This window comes from Mizuhopecten yessoensis, unplaced genomic scaffold, assembly GCF_002113885.1.
Source record: "Mizuhopecten yessoensis strain PY_sf001 unplaced genomic scaffold, ASM211388v2 scaffold9563, whole genome shotgun sequence".
NCBI lineage: Eukaryota > Metazoa > Mollusca > Bivalvia > Pectinida > Pectinidae > Mizuhopecten > Mizuhopecten yessoensis.
Window position 1 is genome coordinate 308,904 of NW_018408110.1, and position 8,797 is coordinate 317,700.

The following is an 8,797-nucleotide window of genomic DNA, read 5'->3' on the forward strand; positions in this document are numbered from 1 at the left end:
GTCAGGAGTACTGCTTCCATACTCTCGTCTAGTCAGGAGTACTGTTTCCATACTCTCGTCTTGTCAGGAGTACTGCTTCCATACTCTCGTCTTGTCAGGAGTACTGTTTCCATACTCTCGTCTTGTCAGGAGTACTGTTTCCATACTCTCGTGTTGTCAGGAGTACTGCTTCCATACTCTCGTCTAGTCAGGAGTACTGTTTCCATACTCTCGTCTTGTCAGGAGTAATGTTTCCATACTCTCGTCTAGTCAGGAGAACTACTCCCATACCCTCTCATTTTTTTTAAAGAGAAATGTTTATGACGATAGCTATCGGGATTTTGCATCGTTCTATGTCTAGTTCAGAAAGAAGAGATATACAGGAAAGACGAGTGTGTGATTTAAATGCATATATCTGACTCGTGCTTAAGAACAGGGAATGCAAGGAGGGAACACTCTAACCTTTCCGTCCTCCCGTAAAACAACGATACACAATGTTCCTGTGAGTTACCAGATCGCAGTTTAGAGCTGTGTTTATCACTAGCGTTCGTCAAGTGAGCGTTTCAACTACTCCAACGAAAAGAGTAAAGATATCACCGGTATAACACTGACATATTTTCCACAACAACATCGACATACGCACATGATATGTTTACATCAGGGATTGCTTCAAATCACGAACTGTAAAGAGTATTCTGATATAAGTTCATGTTTGCGTGCGGGAACGACGGTCACATGGGGAAGCAGAAATACTCAAGGTCATTGGAAGAATTGAAGATTATGCACAATTGTTACGGTAGTCTTATTTTTCTCGTTTTTTATTTGATTTTTTATTATTTTAACAATTTGACAACAAAGAGCTTTCTAGTCAGTACTTAATGTAAAAGTGTGTCTGCACATATACCAAACACTGCCTGAAGGTGTGTGGATTAAAAACGGTCGGAGTAAATCAAGAATCCATATTCTGTTGTGCATATTGTGCATTCTTTTTGCAACTTTACCCGCATTTTGACATTTGGCCTACTGTCAAAGACTCGACAAACCACATTACACATTTACTGCACTGTATTACCAAGAGGACTGGGATAACTGTTAAATATCAAAAGTCATCGATTCCTTTTTTCTTGTTTCCATTGTGAATAACATGTTATATAATACATTGTGATCGTGTTCAAATATTCGTGTGGATTCGTTATAGGGGATTTTGTTCTAGTTAGCCATAGTCTGTCATGTAAGTCATTGTCCAGCATGTATGCCAAATGTTGAATAATCATGACCTTTTGCGCACACCTAGTTGTGTCAGAGTCAAGACAATATAATACTGTTAATATCTAAGTTGTTACAAACACAAACAGTTGACCGCTAGGAACAATAAAACACCTTCTGGATAGTACACAGGACTAGGCCTATCGATAATTACATGTATGTTGTATAACTGTTTATTTTTGGTACAGTAACCTTTCAATAACACTCTTCGTAACTATTTTATAAGAAAATCATTTGATTTTTGCAAATTTATCGGTTCAACTGACATATATCTTAGAGTTTTCTACAACATCACTCCTATTCCAGGTCTGTTTCAATTAACAACTGGTATGTTTAGCAATATCATGTAGTACAACTCTGTACAACAATTGGTTCTGCATCATTTCACTGTATAATGTGCGGAAAATAATTTCAAATATCATGACACTCTTTAGTTTTATTTATTAACTTATTTATTTATTTATTTATTCATTTATTTACTTACTTACTGCAATCGTTGGTTAACGTTTGGTCACCGCCCAGAGCTAGGTTCATTCAAGCAGTAAGCAGTACTGCAAGGGTATGTTGTTGTCGGTGTCTAAAAGAAGGTTATCCTAAATGACTGCACCATTATTGCTACATGTAGTTAATATATTTAACATATACTTGTACGTGATATAGTTTGCTACACTGCAAGTTGCGCATAGGTCATGCCTTGGACCGACCCAAATCCGCCAACACGTGCAATATCTGCCTGACACGCGTCATATCTGTTTTAATTCCGGTTCAATTCATTTTATTGAACAGCACAAGCTTATTGTTTTCACAAAATGGTTCATGATCTGGCTCCTTAATATCTTCTAAATATTCTACCTCAGCGTAACCGGCAATTACCACAACCATGATACTCGCACGTGTAATACTTTTCGTCCACTAGTTTTTCATACGAGTCTATAATAAATCTGTTTTGCCATCTGTCATCAGTATCTGGAACTTATTGCCCGACTATGTCAAGAACGACCCTTCAATTTATAAACTTAAAACCCACCTACGCAAGCCCGCTCACAAAATTCAAATTTTCCACTTTAATGGTACCAGACTTGGGCAGATACATCATGCTAGATTAAGAATGGAATGTAGTTCCCTTAAGTTTTATCTATACCAGAGAAATATAATTGATAGTTATCTGTGTTCTTGCATGCAAGCAAATGAAACCAATGAACATTATCTATTACTATTACCCCCACCCCCACCCGTACCCCTCTTCTTTTACTCACATTTCAAATTTCAAATATCCCTCGAACTACGTTTACAAGTAAGTTACTGTTTTAAGTGTTTACATTTCTTTCCATTTCAGTAATTATGCCATCATGCCTTAATTTAATGAGATAAATTCTCGGAAACGGATTTATATGATGAATGTACAGTATAATCATATAGTAGTGATGTTAAATCTATTATATGATTATACTGTACATCACTAAAACTAGATATAATTGCAAGACCACTTGTACTATTTCCTGATATACGTCACCCCAACTTGGAGTCTTTGTAGGACAGATAAAGCATGCTGTATACACGATATAAAACAATGGGTCTCGTTATACATGACTACAGTTGCTTGACGTTACACTCCGCGACTGACCCTGTGTGACTTACTGTGCTTAAAGGTCGTTTAGAAACAATGATCAGTCCAGCAGTGAGCAAGTTACATGACGAACAAACAAACAAAACAGCCCTGGTTAAGTACGATTTACAGTCCAGTCACTTCCGGTAAACAAATGAACTGCATCCTATCCACATCCGGTTAACATTATTCTCAATCAGTATCTTTATCCGGTTATTACGCTTTCTATATCCAGTTTGCATCTCATATCAGGGGCGTTTATAGGATATTTGAAAGAGGGGGAGTAGAATCCAATCTTTGGACCTTTTCTTTGCTAAAAAATATAAAATAATTGTGAAATGCACTAATGTAACGGTTCCTGCTGACTTGGAGCATGTATATTTTATATTACGATATTGTTTTTATTTTATTTATTTTTGAAAAAGAAATCAGAGTATGTGTTTAATTAATGAATATGATAAATTGCCATATTCAATACAATATTAGCAGATGACGATAGTTTTTGTTTTTGTTTNGGGGGGGGGGGCGTACGCCCATTACGCCCTCACCTGGACCCGCCCCTGCATATCTTCGATATGTTTTTGTTTTTAGTTCTGGCCGTACCATAATGTATATGTTCATCATGGTCCATACAACACTTAGCGTTGTGGTAAATTACATGTTCAGTGCAGAAAGGAGGCTGTTATGTACACTTATCTGGACATTTGCTTAAATGGAAGATGTTCATGAGACAGTAAAACGTCAATTACAGCTACTCTTTGGCGTGTTGTCCCACGATTTAAGTTATATGGCCATTAGATGGTCTTATGGTTCCATTAACACAGGAGAGATATAACGCGAATGACTTTCAAATCCTCGGAAACTGGACAGCAATGTCTATGAGCCATCATCGTGTCAGTTCCGTTACTCTGCTGTTGATAGCTAAACCCTCACGATCTGTCCGGGTTTGAGAGAAGTCAAACATTTTCCAAATGTGTGCATGCTCGACTATTATGGTGAAGGCTTTATTTGCCAATGTCCCACCATCTCCCACGCTTCTGGTTAACGATCTAAAAGACAATTGCAGTTCCACGGCGTACATGTAAGTAGGGTAAGGCTAACACATTATAGATCAAACCGTGGTGTATCCAAGAGCGTCGCGTCTGTTTTTCAGTAAAATGGAGATGAGATAATATACGGGGATATTTGCACACGGTTTCGGTAAAATGTACCAACAAGTTTAACTATAGTACTACTACTATTGTCACCATGTTTAAGTAATTGTTTATTTCATTCTCAGAAGAAATATTCTATAAAGATCATATGTTGCCTTGATTTGTTTTTGCAAACTGTATTTTTACGAAACATGAATGTCTGCAAATATTAAAATAAAAATTAAAAACACAAAAATCCAGGGGCCTAACTCGGTACATTAACATTGCAAAGTTCACATGAGAAGTTACTCTAAGCCGTAAAATCCCTCGAGATTGTTTCACCTTCGTCAAAAAACACTGAATGGAACTCTTCTTCGCGACAATGCTGTATCGGATGTAGTGGTATCCTTAAGGATGTACACCTCTGAGAAGTAAAAAAATATATATATTAAACTGTTTTTCTTATATGAAATTTTGGAAAAAAGAGAATGTGAGAAAATTGAAAATACATAGAAAATTGTATGATCGGTCGAACATACCAATTCAACATAATGTGTGACTTTTGGTGAAATTCATCGTTTTGACTATATGAAGACCGAAACAATATCTTTCAAGTGTGTCATCAGAAATTTATGAATGTTTACACAATTAATAAATAGTTGTATTTTCTTCTAAATTATAGAAGCGAAATTTATTTTACCTATAGTTTTATCTCAGAAATGCAACTTATGTTACCCCTAACCCCATATTTTCAGTGCACAAAATATTATTTTTTCACCTTTAAACGATTGATATAAAAAGTCCTGGTTTTAAACTTTAACCAATATTCAATGGATCGAAAGGAAATATGTTTATCTTCCTAAAACAGTCAAAATAATGGGGTCCGTGTGCTTATTGTTTTGCTATATTATTTTTTGTTTAATTTTTCACCTTTTGTGGGATAAAACACCAAAACGCTTCTTTTGACATAGATCAGTAGTAAAATACAAATATTGTACAATTTTCCAATTTGATGTATATTTTTTTCATATTATTGAACATATAAAACTTGCACAGCAAAACATGAACAAGAAATACACATTTTGAGATATTCAAAATGGCCGCCGAATTATAGTGATTTTTTTTTAGAAACCTGTAAAATAATCTGCAAACAATAGGCATCTAGTGTTAATTTTGATACATTTTTCAGATGCATGCTTGCTTTTTAAATTGATCATAATTTGTTATATTTAATAAAACCCCGCTATACTAGATCAAAACGAGATTTGAACGTGACTGAAACCTCAGAAGAGTACATCCTTAACCGTAAATATTCTCCCTTTTCCGATCAAATCCATGTGTGTACGATGTTAGTTTCGCCCTTCACCTGAACAAAACCCCGAATGTAACTCTTTTTCGCGACAATACTGTATCGGATGCAGTGTTATCCTTAACCGTAAATAATCTCCCTTTTTATTTGCGGGCAGGTGATCAGTTATACCTATATACACTGTCAGCAGTACGCAATGGTACATCTACAGCAGCCGACATATATTAATACTAATAAAAGCACCTAACACATACAGATGATTCAAATCCCTGTGTGCTCGCTGTTGGTGCTTTTATAAGTACTTATTTATGGCGGCTGCTGCAGAGATACCATTGCGTACTGTTGACAGTATACATGTACAACTGATCACCTGCCGTATAATTTATTATTTCCATAACCCTAAAAATACTTATGTTAAAAAGCGAAAGTTCCATTGCGGCGAAATTTCCAGTAATACATTATCATGCTGCTTATATGAATAAGGTTTGGGATGTACAAGTGGACAAGCGATTATAGTTGTACATATATACACTGCAATGGGTTACAGTGTAAGTGTCCCTCAATGCTGTCCCTGTAAACCGCAGAGATAATGACCACTAGCCGGATACATACAGCCTAAATACGTCTTCATATGGGCATTGATAAAATATATCGGTATATATTGTTTCTCGTAATCAGTTTTTTATAGATATATGGATGATTACTTATGCGATCTGTCAAATATTCATAAACTTCAACTATTTTACAAAAAAATATGAACCAATATATATGAAGTTAAATATTAATCACTCCTGTTGGACCGTAAGGTAGTGCGCAGGGGATCTTAATGTGGGATGAAACCGGAGTAACCGGAGAAAACACATGCGGTCGGGCATGTGACCCGATACCTTTTCACGTCCGATCGGGGAATTGAACCCGGGCTTCTTCGTGAAAGCCAGCTGCACTATCCAATGCGCCACCCTACCACCAATATAATAACGCAAGCGTATTAATTTTCGATGTATAAAGTGTAAAATCCATCCCATATGTGAAATCATAAGGAGCGATGCTACACTTCATGGCAAATATATATGTATGTAACCTATTTGCGTTCATATCAGCATGAAAATTGAAAAATACCGTTCAATCCTTATATTTATATCTTAAATTTCATTGTTATTATTGATCGAATTATAAGTACTCATTAATATTTTCGATATGTAAGTGTCTGTATCGTCAGTGCAGTAAACAAGATTCCTGGAACTGTCTAACGACATAAAAATGTTTGCCTGTTACGGTCGTCTCACGTTATTGGAGGCTGGAGGAGAAACTTCAAGATGACGCTAATACAATTGCGTTAATAGCTCTATAAATGTAATTTCTACTGGTAATGCGTTAAGAAGAATTTGAAGTAGAAATGTAAATAATAATAATAATATTCTTTATTTAACGTCGTGTACAATTGTCAACAACAAACATAAGCTCTGTAGAGCTTTTATTACGACGCCGCTAAGGGAACAAATGGTGTTTTCGAGGTGGAGAAAAACCCACGGGGGGAAAACCACCGTGCCATCGGAGGGATAACAACTAACCCTATAAGACATCACTCTCTTTTTTCCACCACCGCTGGGGATANCGTATAATTTATTATTTCCATAACCCTAAAAATACTTATGTTAAAAAGCGAAAGTTCCATTGCGGCGAAATTTCCAGTAATACATTATCATGCTGCTTATATGAATAAGGTTTGGGATGTACAAGTGGACAAGCGATTATAGTTGTACATATATACACTGCAATGGGTTACAGTGTAAGTGTCCCTCAATGCTGTCCCTGTAAACCGCAGAGATAATGACCACTAGCCGGATACATACAGCCTAAATACGTCTTCATATGGGCATTGATAAAATATATCGGTATATATTGTTTCTCGTAATCAGTTTTTTATAGATATATGGATGATTACTTATGCGATCTGTCAAATATTCATAAACTTCAACTATTTTACAAAAAAATATGAACCAATATATATGAAGTTAAATATTAATCACTCCTGTTGGACCGTAAGGTAGTGCGCAGGGGATCTTAATGTGGGATGAAACCGGAGTAACCGGAGAAAACACATGCGGTCGGGCATGTGACCCGATACCTTTTCACGTCCGATCGGGGAATTGAACCCGGGCTTCTTCGTGAAAGCCAGCTGCACTATCCAATGCGCCACCCTACCACCAATATAATAACGCAAGCGTATTAATTTTCGATGTATAAAGTGTAAAATCCATGCCATATGTGAAATCATAAGGAACGATGCTACACTTCATGGCAAATATATATGTATGTAACCTATTTGCGTTCATATCAGCATGAAAATTGAAAAATACCGTTCAATCCTTATAATTATATCTTAAATTTCATTGTTATTATTGATCGAATTATAAGTACTCATTAATATTTTCGATATGTAAGTGTCTGTATCGTCAGTGCAGTAAACAAGATTCCTGGAACTGTCTAACGACATAAAAATGTTTGCCTGTTACGGTCGTCTCACGTTATTGGAGGCTGGAGGAGAAACTTCAAGATGACGCTAATACAATTGCGTTAATAGCTCTATAAATGTAATTTCTACTGGTAATGCGTTAAGAAGAATTTGAAGTAGAAATGTAAATAATAATAATAATATTCTTTATTTAACGTCGTGTACAATTGTCAACAACAAACATAAGCTCTGTAGAGCTTTTATTACGACGCCGCTAAGGGAACAAATGGTGTTTTCGAGGTGGAGAAAAACCCACGGGGGGAAAACCACCGTGCCATCGGAGGGATAACAACTAACCCTATCAGACATCACTCTCTTTTTTCCACCACCGCTGGGGATCGAACCGAAATTCTTGTGAGAGCAAGTGTTCTGAAGCTCACGCTTGATAGCACACAGTAGTACAATGACTGTGCACGTTAGCGATCACGGCTACCGAGGCAAAATAAAATCATAGATGTTAAAAGCCTATGCAAGGTTGGTTCATCTGATTTCTTGCACTGTGCCCAAACCACATGACAGAATTTTATAATCAGCGCTCAAACCAAATTAGTTGAGTTAGTTGAAATTGGTCCTTCTAGGATAGAACTACAACCGTCCAGTTGATCATTCTCTAACAAAACATACATCTGTCCTTCAGGAATATATCCAGTGTACATGTATGCCCAAATCATTATAACTTCCGATGCAAAACCAATTTACGTAGTCATTAATTGCTACCCGTCAGCATTACTGCTGTGCAGTCGAGTTTGGGATGTGATGAGACAACCGTAAATGGATAGACATTATTATGTATGTAATAATATTCACTGTGCCGGAGCAGCGCCCAACCACATACACGACCGAACGAATATGATCTCCAAGTGCGTAGGGTTGACAACCTGAAGCAGCTAATTTCCACAAGAAATATATGTTTAGCGATTCAATTACTTACATGTAGCTCGGGAAAAAATGAGATAATTTTCGCATCTTAATCGATCGACCTAATTAAA